Genomic DNA, 19,376 nt, shown 5'->3' with positions numbered 1-19,376 from the left:
ATGTCAGTACAGAGTTTTGTCATATTTTTTTCCACTTTAAAAGCTTTCCTCTTGGTGTTCAGATCGAGTAGCAAATGAAATGAATTTGAGCGCCCTCTTGTTTTAGTCAGAAAACGAGTTAAATTAAAATTATTATAAAGCACTGTTTGTTTTGTGTATGTTATTATTTTGTTGTTAAATACATTTTTAAGTGAATACAAATTATGTTGTGTAATAGTATTATCATTATAAAACCTATACTTAAATTTCGTTAGCAATTAACAACAAGAAGTTAAAAGTAAGTATTATATTGATTTTTTCCTTGTATATTCGTTATTTATTATTATAGAAGTAACTAAAATATAACAAAATAAAAACATGTTAGATTAGATTAATTAAAATAATGAAAACATTAATAAAAATAAATATTATTTATGAGATATACTCGCAGCAGCTAATGTGTAACACCATTCAGTAAGATAATGAGCTACTTGTTAATCGGATGATTTACAATTTGTAGTGGAATTATTTGTTAAGTACTATTTAAAAGGTAGTATCAAATAAAATTAGGTATAAAGAAATGTATACTGTAACGAGCCTTAAGCTATCTATAATAAATAAAGGTGGTTTTCTCTTACAATACGCAGTCATTCTAGAAAGAAAAAAAAGAGCAATTTATATCTACTTCGTTTTTCTTTATGGTGGTAACAAGGTCAGTTAAACTGACCGAATTTGTATTGAGTTAAAATACAGAAAATAGCATATAAAATGTGAAGTTTTACTGAAAAAACGTTTGATATTTATTTAAGAGGCTTTAGAGGTTATCCAGATTAACACGGAAACCACTTTGCCCTCAGAGCAGTAAAAAACTACTTATTCACAAAATCTAATTTTTTGTACAGAAAATATTTGCAATGTTCAGTAAAAGCTTGCCAGAACTGGAAAAATACAACTAAGTACTTTCATAGTTGTAATATATGTATCTTCATCATGTTCATGGTGGTTACAAAATAAGGAAGAATATGTCCATACGTTCAAACATATATACAAAGCAATACCTCACAAGTTTTTCTTGTTGCTTTTGGTTTTATTTATGTACAATCGTGCCTTGTATTGAAATGTTAATAAAATATTCAACAAGCTTCTCTTTTTTTCAGAAATATTTAAATCTGGATAATTGAAAACATATACTTACAATCAAATATTACGTGGGGTCCATCAAGTTTAACTTTGATATGGTACTTACAATTATTTGTGAATTTTATCTCACACAAAAATTTCATAGTCTCACAAACAATTAAATTCAATCAATTAAAATATTTAAATTACTATTAGCAAAACAGCATGTTAAACTATTTTCTGACTATCATAGTAAGAGACTAATTATTAGTCTTATATTTTCCAAGAAGATTCACTACCTGTCAAATGTATCACTGATGGAGCTGAAGTATTCTCTTTTCTACATTAATGGATTTTAACACGCTCAATGTATCTTCAAACAATACTTCCAAGCCAATAGTTACAGTTAACTTTATAATTATATATTTTAATATCTTAATTAAACATTTCCTTCATTCAAATGTTGTTTACCAGTTGTGTTTTAGAGATTGGTTTACTTATGCTATATAATGTTCATGAACGACTTTATGTAATGTTCTAAACACGTGTGAATACCACACATTGATATGTATACATATATATATTTCCATAGTACAGGATACCACGTATTATATTAGCCATAGGCAGATTGCCTCTGGCATGGATCTCTATTACAAAAGTAACCAACTGGAGTTACTCCTGTGAGATGTGTACCAATAGTTTTGGTGCTGTGATATGCTGCCTTTTGTGAGAAATGAAGCTTAGCTTGTTTCCACACGTTACAAAACAAAACATTCAGCAGAACTATTACTTTTCAGCCAAACTTCCCCTAGCCAGGGTTAATAATTACACTGTTATTACTTAAATATATTAACTAAACTCTTATACGAGCCTAGACTAAATACAACAATCCATAGTGAAACAATAACTGAAAACACGAATAGCCAAACTAGCAAATTTATTGCACTAACATTTATGAGTAGATCCATTCGTTATAGCGAGTAACACATAAAAAATACTGGGATATCAAAAAGAAATCTATTTTATTCAAATTCAGAAGAATCTAATTTATATCCTACATTGACTGAGCACATAACTTTTCATTACTATAAATGTGGATATTATGCATGCCTATGTACAGTAAGGGAATTTAGAGAGCTCTCTATGAGTGTTGTTGGAGAGCTTTCACCTCTTAGCTAGGCAGTAAGCATTCTGTGCAAAGCATCAAATGATTGTTTTGTTTAAGAAATGTGACCAATAGCTTGTAAATTTATTATCACACTGTGTTTCAAATTCAAAGCATCTGTTCATATCTGATGCAATACCATTAAGTGGCTCAGAACAGCAGACTCAAATGTGTGATCAAATGCCAAGACATCGTCTAAACAATCCAGTCATTTGCCCCATTGTAGTCCTTTAAGCATAAGATCTGCTAATTTCTCAAAAGTAGTAACAAGAGCTTTACACAAACCTAATGATATGACTCAGAATTTATAAAGACTAGCTCAATTTGACAGTACCTGAAAATCAGGTCTAAAATTTTGAACCAGTGGGTACCTTCTGACATATTCGGGTATTTGTCTTTTTAGTGTAATGGGAAGTCATCAGCATATGTCATGGTGCTCACCATATTAAAATCAACACTGAACCTTCCCAACTTGTTCTTGTATTTAACAGTTGCTACAGTTGCAGTATATTCCCATCCTCTAACATTTGATGCCTCTTACCACTGTCTATATTCCTAGTGCCTCAGGGAATCCTAATTGATAGTTGTTTAATCACGTAGGCATTTCCCACATTTATGTAATGGATAATGATTTCTCTTTGACCCTATCAGCTGTCTTCTCCCAAAAACACATTAACATATTTAATATATAGATTAATAAGCACTACTTATGATATTTGATCCTTCACAACAATGAGAAGCACCTCAGTGTTCCCATGAATATATAGGGTGCTTGAGAGTGATAATGATTCATACACACCAATTTGCTCAATAATAACTCACAAATACAGCACATCAGCAAAAAAGTATTATGATTGGATAGTGAATGAGTGGTGTAGTTTGGGAATGTTCCAATGGAATGTAAGATACTTGAATCTGGCTGGAAGGGTCTATACCTGATACTCAATAAAATAGTATCCATACCTCAAAGACACGCCTTTGGAGCATTGGCTTGACCAGGAGCTTAAAGGTAAAAATGATGAGTCATAGGAGAATAAAGACACCTTCTTGAATTGTTTCAACCTGCCTGATAAAGAAGAGGAGGCTGCAGATACCTGTCTAACAATCTTGATGAACAAGATGAGGAGTTGTTGGAGATGGAAGAGACTAATAACTCCAACTGTTGGATGAAATGCCAAAGTCAGTGATCTAATTGATATAGATAAGACTGACAAACAATGGCTAGAATGATCTGATAATTGAAAGGAAGTGGCATTTCTTGTTTTCCAAGTCATCAAGTTGCGCACACTTTATTATATAACCTACATCATGAGACTTTGATTTTCACTTGATTAAAAACTAAAATTTCAAAAATATATTATTGACTGTAAGTGTGATGCAGCCCCTCATGCTCAAGTATTGACTTGAAGGCATGGAATTTTATGTATATATTATATTGTGCTGCCATCACGTATGTACAAATTAAAACAGTCTTTGGTTAGAACAATCAAAGACTATCATATTATTCCTTGCTTACTGATCCGTCGGTAAGTGATATCCAGCAGAATGGAAGAACTATATTTTGTGACTGCTACTCGATCATTGAAAGTTAAGATAGTTGCTTATTTGCGTGCATGATCATAAACTGGAAAAAGTTGAGTTTCTGTTTTCAAACAATCAAATAGTGTTGAGGTATAATGTATACGCTACATTGCAGAATTATCACTTCATTATTGACAATTAGAACAATTATGTGACTGAAAATTTAGTGTTTGAAGTTTTTTTTTTTGTTTGGAAATTTCGCACAAAACTACTCGAGGGCTATCTGTGCTAGCCGTCCCTAATTTAGTAGTGTAAGACTAGAGGGAAGGCAGCTAGTCATCACCACCCACCGCCAACTCTTGGGCTACTCTTTACCAACGAATAGTGGGATTGACCGTAACATTATACACCCCCACGGCTGGAAGGGCGAGCATGTTTAGCGCGACGCGGGCGCGAACCCGCGACCCTCAGATTACGAGTCGCACGCCTTACGCGCTAGGCCATGCCGGGCCTAGTGTTTGAAAGGATGTTTGTTAAAAACATCTGTTTTCCAAGATAACGAGTGAATTGTCTGATGCTAAACATCGTGTGGCGTTTCGAGAAAACCACTTCAGCAATTTAATTGAATGTTAAGAACACTATTGAGCATTTCACCTTATAAACTCTAGGTTTTTAATCAATCTTCATCAGAAAAAAAAATAGGACCTACCACCTGCAAGGGAATCCAATTTTCTTTGCGTATTTAATGGAGTATAGTAGTAGAAGCACGAATTTTAATCTTTTGTAAAAATATCTTTAGTAAACCCGAAATGTTTGAATGTTGACGTTTGGCATATAGCAAACGTTTCACGGAATACATAAAAGTAACAAAGAATCTCACGCTACTGCTAGGAGGGAACTCATGGTTTTACATAAGGTTTTAAAGAACACAGGTTTATTTGACGGTTGTTGTGCAGCTTTACCTGTTGTTTCTCAGAGACACAGTGCAGAAAATATTTTAAGTTAATCAAGTTGAAATATTAATAAGTAAGGAAAATGATATATTTTAGTAAACAGTTTCACTGGATATTTTTCTAATGTTGTTTTATTACAAATACAGTTTGGAAGTATGAAGTCCGCAAGCTATAAGCGTAATTAGGAAAGGATTAATGTACCACCAACAAATAAATGCAAGGTCAGTATTACCTATTCTAGTTGTTTAGATATCTATTGCAGCTTTGACAACTATTCATTCCCACTGGAATTAAATGCTGTTTGCGTGACAACCAGACACTGAGCAAGAAATAAGGCCAAGTTTGAGATAAAGAGTGTATTTTTCCATTGTTTCATTTTATTCGAAAAATAAAAAAAGAACGAGGATCAGGAAATTCTTCAGTTCCTCAGACACACATTCTTCAAGTAAGATTAGGCAAAAGTACACATTAAGCATACAGATGCAGGCACATTGCTTGAACAGTAACCAATGTCAGTGTTTTGATTGTAAAAACTTGTTTAAGCCTCCTTTAACATGTGCACTCAACTAATCCTTTGATCAACTACAATTCAACCAACTTTCTATTTTAATTTGGACTCTAAGTACTTTGCCGTGGATTACGTCTCTATGAAACCTATACATTGTACTTCCTATACATAAAGTCATTGCAGAATCAAAGGTGTTTGACTAACATTTATCATCAGCCAGCTCATGAAAGAATACACATTCAGTTTCAAAGAACTTAATATAATCACGATATCCAGAAACTCACTAAGATTGCCTTGTTCTGGTTGCTTTGTTTTATGTTCTCTGTAGTAGGTAGTATTTATTCTGCATAAAGATATGTATATGTGATGATTATACTGTTCTTTGCTGTCCGAATTGACATTGTCTGTATATTACAGCCAACCAATGCTGTGAAGGAACAAGTTCAAGAGGTGATTTTTGCCTACTGAACAAAGAAACCAAGTTTACTTATTGAATTTTTAAGTGCACTTTCTAAGCTCAGTTCTACTAGAATGTCAGCAAATAAAAACATTATTTGGATATCATTCACGAAAGAGTGAAAGTTGTGAGAATAAACACAGTGTAGTAGAAGTTTTACTTTCTTTTGTTTTATTGTAGAAATATGATTTTGTTTTCCATCCCACTTAATCATTCTCCTTATTTCACATAAGCCAATAATCCCAATCAAGTTGTTAAATACTGTACTCCACATATATCGAACTTTGCATCTGTTATTATAAGACTGGCATGTTTGATACTTGTAAAGATATAAGCTGAATCTACAAATATCACGTATGCAAGTGTAAACAATTTAAAGTAATACCGTATTCACGCATGGAAATACACTACCAAGAAATAGAGGAATTGATAACACTCTATGAAATATGTAACATCACCCCACTCTAGTGTTATGTAACTCTCAAGCTCAGTGTTTTGAAACAGGTATGAAATATATTAAAACATTTTATAATAATTAAAAAATATGTCATTTTTATGAGTAATTAATCATATGTCCTTTACAGATGAAAATACTTTGAAGGCGGTACGTTGTTAATCTGAAGATGACCTAAGAAGGTTGAAACGTTGTCCTCAGCTTTATTAGTAAAAGGGTTAATACCAATACCAGCCGTCCTGAGATACATGTTTGTTTTATCTGTTTAGATTATTATGTTTCATGTATGTAACACAATAATAATGTTAATTATTCTAAACTTTAAAGTAACAAAACATGCACCTTGTTACACTAGCTTAAACTTTTCATTTTCCTCATACAAACTGAAAATGCAAAAGCTTTGATGGATTGAATTACTTTTGGTTTTCTCCTTGCATCGTTTAAAGTTAAAATTTAAGCAAAATATTAATTTTTTGTTGTTTACATATACAAGTATTTTTCTATCGCAAATATAACAATGAGGCATGTGAATTCGTATATTCATTAAATGACTCCAAAAAGTCAAAGAGTAACTAATTATCGTACATAAAACATCTGCTATTTTCTATTGTTAAAAAAATAATAATGTTATCGTCATAGATGGAGATTTGTAGTTAGAAGACTTGCTACCAAGAGTATAAGTGATATACTTCGCAGTTTTTCAACGCGGGAAGTTGTGTATGTATAATATGCGAAAAAAAGAGGATGGTTTGAAAGAAATTGTTGTTTAGGTGAGTTAAAAATTGTATTGTTGTATTGTAACGAAATAAATGTTGTGTGTATTACGAATTAGGGTAAAAGTGTTGTAAATATTCACATCTCTGGGAGGCCCATGATGTAGGGCCAGTGTACAGTGACTGTTGGACATGGTTGGCCGTGTCAGAAACGAGAATCATGGCGTCGAAACTCGTACAAGTCGTATTGCTTTTCCATTGTGTTGAAGTTCTGTGTGCTGTTACGACGCTCGAAAGTGTATTGTAGAGATGCGTGCATGCAAATACTTTTGTATCTGAATGGATTATTTGTTATAGACTCGGGGGGGGAATAAATCAGATGTTGGTAGTGTTCACTGTTTAGTAATATAACATTACAACTAGCACTAGTAGTAAAGTACCTACTACTAATACTACTAGGTTAACCCGAAGTATTAATGTTAAGTAAATTCACATTGGAGATGCAGCTGAGGTAAGTAGAAACATCATGGGCCACTGATGGAACAAAAGGTTATTAACAGAATTTTAGCTATTGCTTACTGTAAATGTAACCAACAATTTGCTGAAGAGTGAAGAAAGTTATAATGGCTGCACCAAGTGTAAGCTCCATCAAGTTACTTGAATTTTTGATTTATAAGTGCAGTATCATGGATATTGAGAATGCCAGTGATCCATAATTTTATAAGGATAAATGTAATTAATAGGTTTTATGAATATTTTTCATTGACTAAGTGAGAGACATGAGAAACAGAAAGTTGATCACAAAAAGGATCAAAAGAAAAGTTTGTGTGTTAAGATATTATAATGGATATTGATGTTAAAATATGCAACACATTTGCCATAATTTTATCTGAACTGTTAACTTCTGTTGTTAGTACGTTATTTTTAAATAAAGTTTGCTGGTAAATAAATGCACCATTAATATAGAATTTCTGTAGTATATTATAACCTTGTACTAAGTCAGAAATGTAATACAATAATTTTTCTACACAAGCATTAACATTTTGCTTTTGTTTCTGTATTTGGAATAGCACTTATTATTTAAAGAAGCTGAGAATAGAAATGTTATTTTATATAGATAGGTTAATATTTATTTTTTTCTTTAAATGAGTTAAATGGTGATCTTATTGAAGTTTATAAAGTTACTGGTGGGATTGATAGGATAAAATCCTTGATTCTTCATTGCTAAATTTTGGAGAAAATAGGATGATACAAAATAAGATACAAACTTGAGATTTGTAATAGACATGCTGTATCCCAGTAAATACAATTTTTATTTTTGACAGGATGGTTGAATAAAGAAATGAATGACATCTGCAGTAGAGGAGGCCAGCAACTTACAAGAGCTTAATAGAGAAAATGATGGTTTCCTGAAATAAAGGGTGGGTTTACATATTTACTCTTTAAAGGCTGTATGTGCAGTGACAGCTTTGAAGTATTAAATTGTCTTGTTATATCTTTGTTATGGTATAATAGTTATTCATTAATTAAAGTAGTCTCTTATTTTATCAATATATTGCTAAAATTACTTTTACAAAAATAAGTTTGAAGAATAGTGTTTTAAGCATTACATATTTTGTTGTTAAATTCATTTATTATGTAACACGTTTCTCTCATATTTTATACCCTTGTTGATATTCTTGCTTTTGAATATATTGAACTTTAAAGAACAGTCCAGTGTAGAAAGCTGCAGAATATAACTGTCATTTTACATTTCAAATTGTGCTTTTGGTTATGAGCTGATAACAAACTGATTTGTGTGAACATATAATTACTATCATTAATCATCTTCACTAAAGTAACAGTAACTGTATTACTAAACTGATGCAATCTGAGAGATCTTTGAAGTGTGAAGTGAGTTGAAAATGCCTTACAAATGAAGTTTGCTGTTGTGAGGTTATTTAAAATTTCAGATTACTGATAACCATTTCAGTTCATACTTGTTGACTGAAATATTTGAAATGACATATTTTAATTAATGTGTATATTAATTTAAACATCATAAAAACTTTTTTAATACATTGAATTTTATTCTGGTTTTAAACTTAAATTAATTAATTTCACATATTATGTATATATTTTAAACTCTTTCAGCATGGGCTTGGTCAGTGGGATGGAACTGGTAGCCATTTCGTGCTTGTAATAGTTTTCATGCTATAACTTTTAAATTAATAGTCTGTGTTAACAAAATTTAACAGATTATCAATAAACTTATACAGTGCTTTTTTTTGCAAAATTTAAAATTTTTTTATTAAGTCTTCAGGTTTTTATTTAGTTTTTTTCCTTTTGGATGTTGCCTATCCAACATGAAAAGTAATTTTCATTTTAAGATTAAAAATACTTTCATGCATCAGAAAATTTTCAAATTTCCATGTAAAATCTATATAATGTTCAAATAGTTATCAAATGTTTCTTGAGAAAAAACTTCTGTTTTATCTGTTATTTTTACTTCTGAATCTCTGTACGGGTTTAGTAGAAGTGACCAGTCATGTAACTGTGATAAAGAAAAAAGGAAATAAATATAAATTATGCTTTTTTTCATTCTAGAATGACAACAGATTATAACACAAAAACTTAAATGTTTAAATAGCTTAAATATCACAATATATATGTTTATGTACATTTGTTATATTGACCTTCCATCCATGTCTGGCTAACAATACAGTAGTGTGAATGGTGTGGTACACATGCACTTGTGCTGTCTTATCAAATAATATAAAACTGACCTTTAGTTTTAACAAAGTGACCTTGTCTTGGCTGTATCTCAGTAAACTGGTATTTTGTAAAATACACACACATTTCAGCTATATATACATTATGTATATAGATTATTACTGTTTAGAAATAAGTTATTAAACTTATTTTTCTTAGAACATAGAAGGTTAATAAAAAGTATATCAAACAGTGTATTAAACTTTTGGCTGTGATGTTTGCGCTTGGTTGCTGCTTGACGTAGGTTGTTAAGCCTTTTAAAATTTAATGTGAAGGACATGACATTTGTTTTAGGTTTTTATGTATACAAAATAATAAAAAGATCATAAATTACTATATGGATGCAACAGAGTTGTACAATAGTTTATAAAGCTTAGTAACTAAGAGGTATTTATTTCTAAACAAAATGAGAAATTTTGAGCAGACTTTGAGACATGATCTAACTCCTTGAAATATTGGTTACAAAAAACAAGGTAGCTTCCAAACACATTAAACTGTTCAAGAAAAGCACTAGCAGACATTTTAAGCTGTGAGTTGGTTATTCACATCATATATTGTAGTAAGTGTATGTAAGGGACCATTTTCAAAGATGGAAAGATATGAATGGAGTCGTTGTCTTTCATTCAGTACATATGCCATATATCAGCAAAATGAAAAGATAACCTCATTTTATATTCTAGCTTGACAGTATTGATAGTTTTAGTTACTAATATGTATGAAACTATAGACTTGGTATTTCGACATAACAAATATCTAATTTGAATCAGTGCTGCATTCAACATGTGACACAAAAATTTATTTTTAACTGTGTTTTTAATATTTATTTTTAAATTTAGTAATGTGTAACACTAAAATTTGTACTAAAATCTACAATTTGATACCAAACTTATTAACATAAGTTCAGTAATATTTTGAATGTGAGTCAACGAACATGATGACATGGCCTTTGACCTATGACTTGTCTGGAAAGGGTTAAAAGATGCATTTTTGTCAGCTTTCAACTCATGTTACCATTGTTATTTCACCATACCTTAGGACTGTAGCACTTTGAGCAAGAAACAAACATTAATTTTTTGTCATTGTATTTTCAGAAAAAAGAAATTTTACTGTGTTTGTTCTGTATTAATTTTCCATATTAGAGGTTTAAATATGATTGAAATCACTTTAACTTATGTTTAATAATTTTAAACAAGTAAATCTTTTAAGTTTTCTTGTCAGTGATTTTCACCACATGGAGGGCAATGTGTATCAAAACATGCTTAACAGTTATTTTCAAATTTATTCAACTGATTGTATTTTGTAACTAGTTAACATAGTGATCTACTTATCTTTGCTTATATAGTATATATTTTTTAAAATTATTATTTATTTTATTTAATATAAACTAACCTAAAAAGATTGCTATTTTTACATGCTAGTTACTAAGAGTAAAAGTGAAAAACAATAAAGTACTTAGTAAATCTTTTTTTCTTGATGTCATTTGTTGATGACATGTAAGCCTACTTTTTCATACTGATGGTAGTAGTGCATTAAAAAGTTTATTTAATTTAGTAATTCACCAAAGAACATAGACTAATAACACACACAAAAAGTAAACAATGTCCACTACCTCTTATAATATTTCTGGACTTCTAACTGTATGACAAGAGTTCTTACAATTTCACCCAAGCTATTTGCTAAGTTTCTCAGAGGAATTTGTTTGTAATTTAAGTGAAGCTGACAGTTATCTTTTGAGAGCACAGCGTTACGCAATATGTCATTTGATAGGTGAAAACCTTTACTTTTTAGTAGTTACATGTAATATATAATTAAATGTAAGAAAGAACTCTTAACATATCCTAAAAAAGAGGAGATGGCAGAAAGGGTCTGATTTTCTATTGATAGCTCTGTAACTAAATAAAGACTACAAGAATTGTTTGTTTGAACAATAATGATTCTGTAGTGAGTAAGTTATGTTTAATTTCTTACTCTTATAAATAGAGAAAACAAGATCCCTAGAGAAAATGTCACATCACACCAGGGATAATTCAGAATTTTTAAAATATATCCCTGTGGAATTAGGAATTTAAAATTTGTATAATATTAAGATATAGATTCTTATCTAAGATTTTATGCTATGCTGATTGGTATATCATAAACAAATTAGTTTAAAATTTTGAAAGTAAGACTAAACTTTCTGGGGTGAAAGAGTTAAAGGTCATCCATCGGCCACAAAAACAGCAGAAAAATATTATTTCAAGTTCAAAGTTTAAGCTTCATATATAATCAATGAAGTTTAAAGGTACAATACACACAGTGATGCCTAATGTTTTTTATTTGAAGCATACAGTTGCATGTGCAAATCTAATATCATGCTTGTTGCACACATTAAAAGCCTTACAGTTACATATCACATTACATTTTTAATATTCCTGAGGTAAGTGGTAATGTTATAAAAATGCAATGATTAGCATACCAATAGATCGTTAATTCATTGTGATTATTCTTGAAGCAAACAGATGTTTCAAGGTTATGGGAAAGTGGAGATTATTGAACAAAAAATCATAAGAGGGAAATGTGATGATCATGAAAAGGATCTTGAAGAAATAAACAACTCAGAATTAAACATTTCCACATAATATAGTAATGCTGTGTAGTTTCTTTTTCTATAATTTTGCTGAAAGGAACAACTATTAATGTGAATATATAGTAATGTTAAACTTTTGCATACAAATGACTGTGCACTTTTTTTTTCCCCATGAAAAGGCCTGAATGTCAGGCAATTCATTGTACACACTTATAATTCTAATGGGAAAACATTCATCAGTAGGTCTATATTCTACAAAACAAGTGTTTTAAATTACAACCTTTCATTTCATTTTTGACTAATCAGAAGACCACTAGTGTGTTTATGACACTACATCCAGAATGAATCTTAAATGTTTCCTTTATTGAATTGGTATGACTTGCCTTCAGTGTGGGCAACTGAAAAGCTAGCCACAATGATTTTAGCTAGGTATACAACTAATTTCACACTTCCCTATGTTGTTTATGGGTTATTATTGTAAGTCTGTGCCAAAAAGAAAGTAAATAAAGGTTAAGAACATTTGCTTGTGAATTACATTATTGGAGAGCTATTAAATACAAACATAATTACTAATATAACCCAAGCAAACCTCTGTACTATTTATAACATCATTAATGTCAATGTGTTAGTAATGTACCACATCCATGTAGATAACTGAAGATTTTGCTTTGGAAGCCCAAAGTGTTCTAATATTGATATGTGGAAGTAACTAGTAAAATTGCTAATGTAGTCCTGTTCCATCAGCTAAATATAATTTGTTCATCCTTTGTAATAGTTTTCATTGTGAAAAGCAATGTATGAAATGCAACCTCAAAAATTTCTACCATGTCCCTTTAATTTTCATAGAAGGGGCAACAGGTCCCTTAACTTTATGGTTGTATGGTTGAACCCGTTTGGCTACTTCTGATACAGAGAATGATACATGTTCGACAACACTTGCAATACCTCTGTGCTTTCTTTATATATCTTCACAATAATTAGTAAGTTTTTGTTCAAGATTACAAGTATTTTGTACACAGAGAATGAGACAGTTTTAATTAAATATTTGTTAATTGTATCATAGTCATTTGCATTCTCACTGAATATTTCAAGTGTTATCATAAACATATTGTGCAATGAACTGTTTAAATTGGAAAAGGAAATAAAATGTACATACCTTTTTAAAATTTCATCAAATAATCTTAAATCTTAGTTCATGTTCATAGTTACAAATTTTTACTTTTCAGTCATTTTGCATGATCTCTTATTGCAGCTGTCATCAGAATATTGAGACATTTGTCTACTATACTGAACTTGATAAATTGAGGCAGTTTGGCTTATGTTTAAACAAAATTTCAAATTCTTTCTATTGTGCATTTTTAAACATAATTGAAGTTTAAAACTAAATCCTAAATAAAATTTGTCTACTTAACTAGTTTATAGGTGAGAAATAATGTTAAGTGATAGCATTGATTCAAGTAGAAACAGTGCTGAGAGCATTTGACAAGTTCTTTGTGGAATTATTCATGCCAATTTTAAAATAAATATTGGGAAGTAGTATTTAAAAATGTGGCCTTTTATATTGGTTACAAATATATGGCTGAAATATAACTACCTGAGAAATTGCAAATGTATGTGTAGAGAGTAGGCATAGCATCTATCAAGAGCTCCAGAAGAACTATTTAAGTTATAAGTTACAGAGGAAGTCAATTTTGTGAACTTGTGCTTCACACTGAAGTTTAAGAATATTTTTCTTTAAGGTTTATATTAAGTAAAGGAACTGAAACTTAGATAATATAAAACTTTCAACTATAATGTAAATTTCAGTGCTAATTTTATTGATAGTAAGATTGATTAATTAAATTTTCAGTGTAAAAATCTCATCATGTGTGCAGTACAGGAGTTTCTGTAATTGTAGGGTTAAACTGTTTGGAACAATGCTGACTTTGATATCAACAATTATACATGAATTCTTTTTTTACACAAACCCTGTGTGTATATTTATACTGTCAGAAAATCTTTGATAATGATGTTTTGTATTGTTTAATGAAATATCAAAGGCTAGTGTAGTCTGATCTTGAGCATGCTGGAAGATTCATGTAATTGTCTGAACTTATTTTGGCAAACAATTTCATTTTACTTAGGTCAGATTAGAAATTCACAAAACTTAATGCTTTAGTAAAACATGAGTTATAATTTTAAATATGTACAAAAATACATATTTTTTGAACATGGGATGTATAAAAATACTGGAGTTCTATAAATTTAAAGTATTTATGGCACAGATTGCACTGGATGTAATAAGAAATTTCTTTTATTACTTTATCTTTGCCCATTGGTGTGGATTCCTGTACATGGTGAGGGAACCGTCCAGGGAGGGTTCTGTTCTTTCAGTTTACCTCCTCTGGGATCTAAACATTCACCTACATGTATGCTGTGCATGGCAACTCATGAAGAGGAGGAGAGGATCCTGGTGGTTGAGGGGTCCAACCCTAACATACCACTTTGGACTTGAATTCCTGTAAATGGGCAGCATTGGGGTGGCCCCCTTTGGGTCAATTGGCTGGTCCACTTGGGCTAAGGTCAACCAAGTACCAGTGTTGGATGTTCTCAATAGGTGTTGTGGACATTATATCTGCTGTTGGTGTTTGGGTATAGTGATCACTAAACCCTGGCGTTGCTGCAGTGTCCTTGTTTGACATTGTTATATTTCCCCTCGTAGGGCTCCATGGTGGGTAGGGTCAGTGGGCACTGAAATTTTCCTTTATTTATTATGGATACTTCAATTAAAAATCTTAATGAAATAGTGAAAAAACAGTCTATAGGTAAACAGCCATGTCTTGAAGATCTTGAGCAGCAATCCTCACCATCTGTACCAATTGTACGTTATTTTCTTATATTGCACTCACTTTCAGACAAACCTTTAGGGCAAATGTCTTTTTTTTTCATTCAGAATGGACTAGAGGGACTTTCTGGCTCTCCAAAATCAGTAAAAAAGCTTCGATCTGATGACATATTGGTGGAAACATCCACATCTCAACACAGTAAACTCCTGTTGCATTCAAAGGCAATTGGGGATATACCTATTGAGGTTACACCTGATGCTACTTTGAATTCACCACAAGGAGTTATTGTTGAGAGGGATTTGACGAACATCCCATAGTCAAAAATTTTCGCTGGTTTCTCCATCTAAGGAGTTTCTGCAGTGAGGCATATCTCCACTCGCAAAGATGGAATTATGGTGCTGACCAATGTCCTCATTCTGACATATACGTCACCATCAAGGCAGGTTATCTTAATTGCAGAGTATGGCCATGCACTCCAAACCCTCTCCGATGTTTCCAGTGTCAACGATTCGGTCACTCAAAGACATCATGTTGTAGTTCCTTGATGTGTGTTCGTAGCAGTGGCTAGGACCATGATGCCTAAGAGTGTGAAACGGACCTTCATTGCATCAGTTGCAATGGCTTTCACCTGTCCTACTTTCATTCTTGTTCTAAATGATTGGAAAAAAAACAGGTGCAGCATTTGAAAACGATTCATAACATTACCTATCCTGAGGTTCTAAAATTGCTGTCCACCACCTAATCTCGGACATATGCTGCTGCACTTTGTTCCACAGCTACTATGGGAGTGCAGACAGATCTCTGTGCCTCCTAAAGAATTGTTCTCCAAACAGATGAAAAGTCTTTTGACCTTCATGATTAAAAAGGTTGATGAATCAATTTCAACACCAATCTCTGTCCCTTATACAGGGTGTTTGGAAAGTCACTGTGCACATATATTTATCAACAGACATGTTTCAATATAGAATACAGGAAGTAAATATAAATGACAATTATAAACAATGTTGAAAGTGACCCTCGTTGGCATTAATACAGGCCTGGATCCTTCTTATTTTGTTTCTAAACACTGCTATCAGTTGCTGGCTTGAAATAGACTGAATAAATTATGATTACAAAACTGCACAGTGACTTTCTGAACACCCTGTATATATTCCACCAAATCCCAAGATCCACATCCTTTGGTTCCTGGTACAGGCATTTCCTCAGATCCATCTTTCTCTCTCACCCCAAGATGCAAAACAATCATTCGTTCATATCCTCAGTCTCTGGAATCCCCTTCCAACAGCAAAGACCTGCCCAATCAACCCAGGGCAGGATCCATGGAGGTCGATAGACCTCCCTCGAATAAGGAAAGTAAGGGAAAAAAGATGTGGTTGTAAACGGAAGGGTTTTCTGCCCAATTTGTCTACACGTAAATAAAAATGGCCACCCTGATACAATGGAACTGTCGAGGTTTACATTCTAATCTGGATGACATCAAAACACTGATTGCTTTCTACCATCCTCTTTGTCTTTCCTTACAAGAAACATTTCTGAAACCTGCCGATACAGTCACCTTTTGGTAGTTTTCTTTATACAGAAATGACAGGCTGTGTGATGGATGAGTGCATGGAGGGGTGGCACTGTTGGCCAATCAGCATGTGCCTACCCTGTCTTTGCCTCTCAACCCATTTTTGGAGGCCATAGTCTTCACTGTTTGTTCTCTCTACCTGTCTTTTGGAGAGACATGATCAGTCAGATCTTAATGCTCATTGAACAGTTGCCATCTCCCTTTTTCATCCTGGGGGACTTTAATGGACATCATCCCCTTTGGGAAAGTGCTGATATTGATTGGAGGGGTTGCTCTGTAGAGCGTACCCTCTCTGATCATAACCTTTCTCTTTTCAATACTGGTTCTTCTACTTATTTCCATGCACCTAGTCAGTCCTTTACCACTATTGATCTCTCAATTTGCTCCCCTTCATTATTTTCCCATTTTTCATGGTGGGTGACAATAATCCATAAGGCAGTGATCATTTCTCTATAATCTTGAGAGAGACTGGCCATGGTTGATGCCACCCTACCTATGTGGAAGCTGGATCAGGCAAACTGGCCCTCTTTCACTGTTCTTGCATAACTTGATTCTGCCATTGTCTGTAAGCCATCAATAGATGACTGTGTGGCAACAGTAATTGACTGTATTATATAAGGTGCTGCTCAATGTATTCCTAAAACCTCGACACGTTTTCCACTAGATCCTCATCAATGGTGGAATCCTGCCTGCCACATGGCATGGAAGGCTCAAAAACAAGCCTGGGATACTTTCCGTAGATATCCAACACACTCAAACCTCATTGCTTTCCTGCGGGCCCATGCACATGCTTGATGGGTAAGACGTCAAAGCCAGAAGGAATCTTGGGTTACGTTCACAACCAACATATCCTCTACCACCAGTTCCAAAGTTATTTGGGACAAGATTCGAAAGATCAGTGGGAAATATCATTCTGTAACCCTCTTGATCTTGTTCTCTAATGGGAAGGACTTAACTAATACCCAGAGCATTGCCAATACTTTAGGTGAAAGCTTTTGCCAGGTATCTAGCACTTCTGCTTCTTCTTCCATCATTTTAGCCATCAAGACTCGGGCAGAGTAATTAACCCTTTCCTTTTGAGCTGATTTTCTCTGACGATAATTGTCCGATTACACTGGTGGAACTCAAACTGGCCCTTTATCAGTGTGGCAGTACATTGGTTGAACCTGATGATATATGCTATGAGTTGTTGTACCATCTATCTCCTGCTTCTCTTGCTATCCTTTTGGTTGTTTTTAACCGGATCTGGCAGGAGAATGTTTTTCGTGATTCCTGGTGTTAGGCTATTGTCCTGCCTTTCTCCAAGCCTGGGAAGAATCCCAAGATTTTTTCAAACTACCATCCAATTGCTTTGATGAGCTGTCTCTGTAAGACTTTAGAGAGGATAATTAATGCTCATCTTGTTTGGTTCCTTGAATCAAACAACTTCTTCTCGCCCACCCCGTGTGGGTTCTGGCGACAGCACTCCACCATGGACCACCTGATTCGACTTGAAACATCAGTCAGAGAAGCCTTTCTCAAACGACATCTTGTATCAGTATTTTATGACATTGAGAAGGCTTATGATACAAGATGGAGGTATGGCATTTTGTGAGACCCATATATATGGGTTATGTGGCCATTTGCCCTTTTTTATTAAAAAATTTTTAATGGACAGGAGATTTTGAGTTCGTGTAAGTTCGACACTCTCCTGTCCTTTTCACATCTCATGTCAGTCATCGAACATGATGTGTATTGAGCAGCAGCTACAGATTGCCCTCAATTTTTACTGAAGTGGACCACAGCAAACGGCTTTAATTTCTCTCTCTCTAAAACCATTTGCATGCACTTTTACTGCTAACAGAGTATTCAGCTTGATCCTGAACTCCGTATCAGTGAAGTTTTGCTGTCTGTGGTCCCTGAGACAAAGTTCTTGGGGCTTATCTTTGACTGTAAGCTGACCTTTATAGCACATCAAGCAACTACAGGTCAAATGTACAAGAGCACTGAACATCCTCCTTGTCCTCTCTACCACCACTTGGGGAGCAGATTGATGTTCTATACTAAATATATATCATGCTCTTATTCAATCAGAACTCGACTATGGATCACTGGTTCATGGCTCTGCCAGACCATCGACCTTAAAGATGCTAGACTCTATTCATCATCAAGGACTTCTGCTCTGCACTGGAGCTTTCTGCACTTCCCCAGTTCAGAGCTTATACGTAGTCTCATGAACCTTCTTTGCACCTCCACCGTTTGCAACTGTGTTTACTATATGCTTCAAAACTTCATTCCTTACCAAAGCATCCCACCTGAGGTTGTGTTTTCCTTCCTTGGTAGGCCATACTTTTTCAGAACAGACGGTGTGCCATTGCTCCTTTTGGCTTTTTTATCCAGGCGCTGTTCAATGAATTGGGTCTGTCTTTGGATAACATTGCTGTATCCACTAGTCAGTCCATCCCACCATGGCTTCTTGCAGTCCCCAATTATGACCTGTCTTTAAGTCATCTTAGAAAAGCAAACAGTCTGGATTGCAAATACTGTCTGTTATTTGCTGAACATCTTATGAACCATCCTTCCATTCCTGTTTATACAGATGGTTTGAAATCAGGTGACTGTGTTGGCTCTGCCATGGTTTGGTGGTTGTGTGCAGAATCCTTTCTACAGCTTCTGTGTTCACTGCTGAACTGTATGCTATTTCTCTTGCCCTGGATCACATAGAAGCTAAGCAGTACTCAAACTGCACTATTTATACTGACTTGCTTAGTTCTCTACTGGCCCTGGAATGTCTTCACATTTGTTTACACTCTGTT

The 19,376-nt window shown here is 33.4% G+C and overlaps 1 protein-coding gene across 1 annotated transcript in view; it reads left to right on the top strand.

Moving 5' to 3' along the window:
* The first annotated feature begins 6,797 nt into the window (after positions 1 to 6,797).
* LOC143232543 (uncharacterized) overlaps positions 6,798 to 19,376 on the top strand; it is a 36,468-nt gene continuing 23,889 nt past the window's right edge. Inside the window, exons 1-2 of the mRNA XM_076468116.1 lie at positions 6,798 to 6,926; positions 8,195 to 8,290. The gene's annotated coding sequence lies outside the window, so the exon portion shown is untranslated. The remainder of the gene's footprint in view (positions 6,927 to 8,194; positions 8,291 to 19,376) is intronic.

The sequence above is a fragment of the Tachypleus tridentatus genome, chromosome 1, assembly GCF_004210375.1.
Source record: "Tachypleus tridentatus isolate NWPU-2018 chromosome 1, ASM421037v1, whole genome shotgun sequence".
NCBI classification, from domain to species: Eukaryota; Metazoa; Arthropoda; class Merostomata; order Xiphosura; family Limulidae; genus Tachypleus; species Tachypleus tridentatus.
Note: the sequence above shows the minus strand (reverse complement) of the source record. Positions and strands in the feature narration are given on the sequence as shown.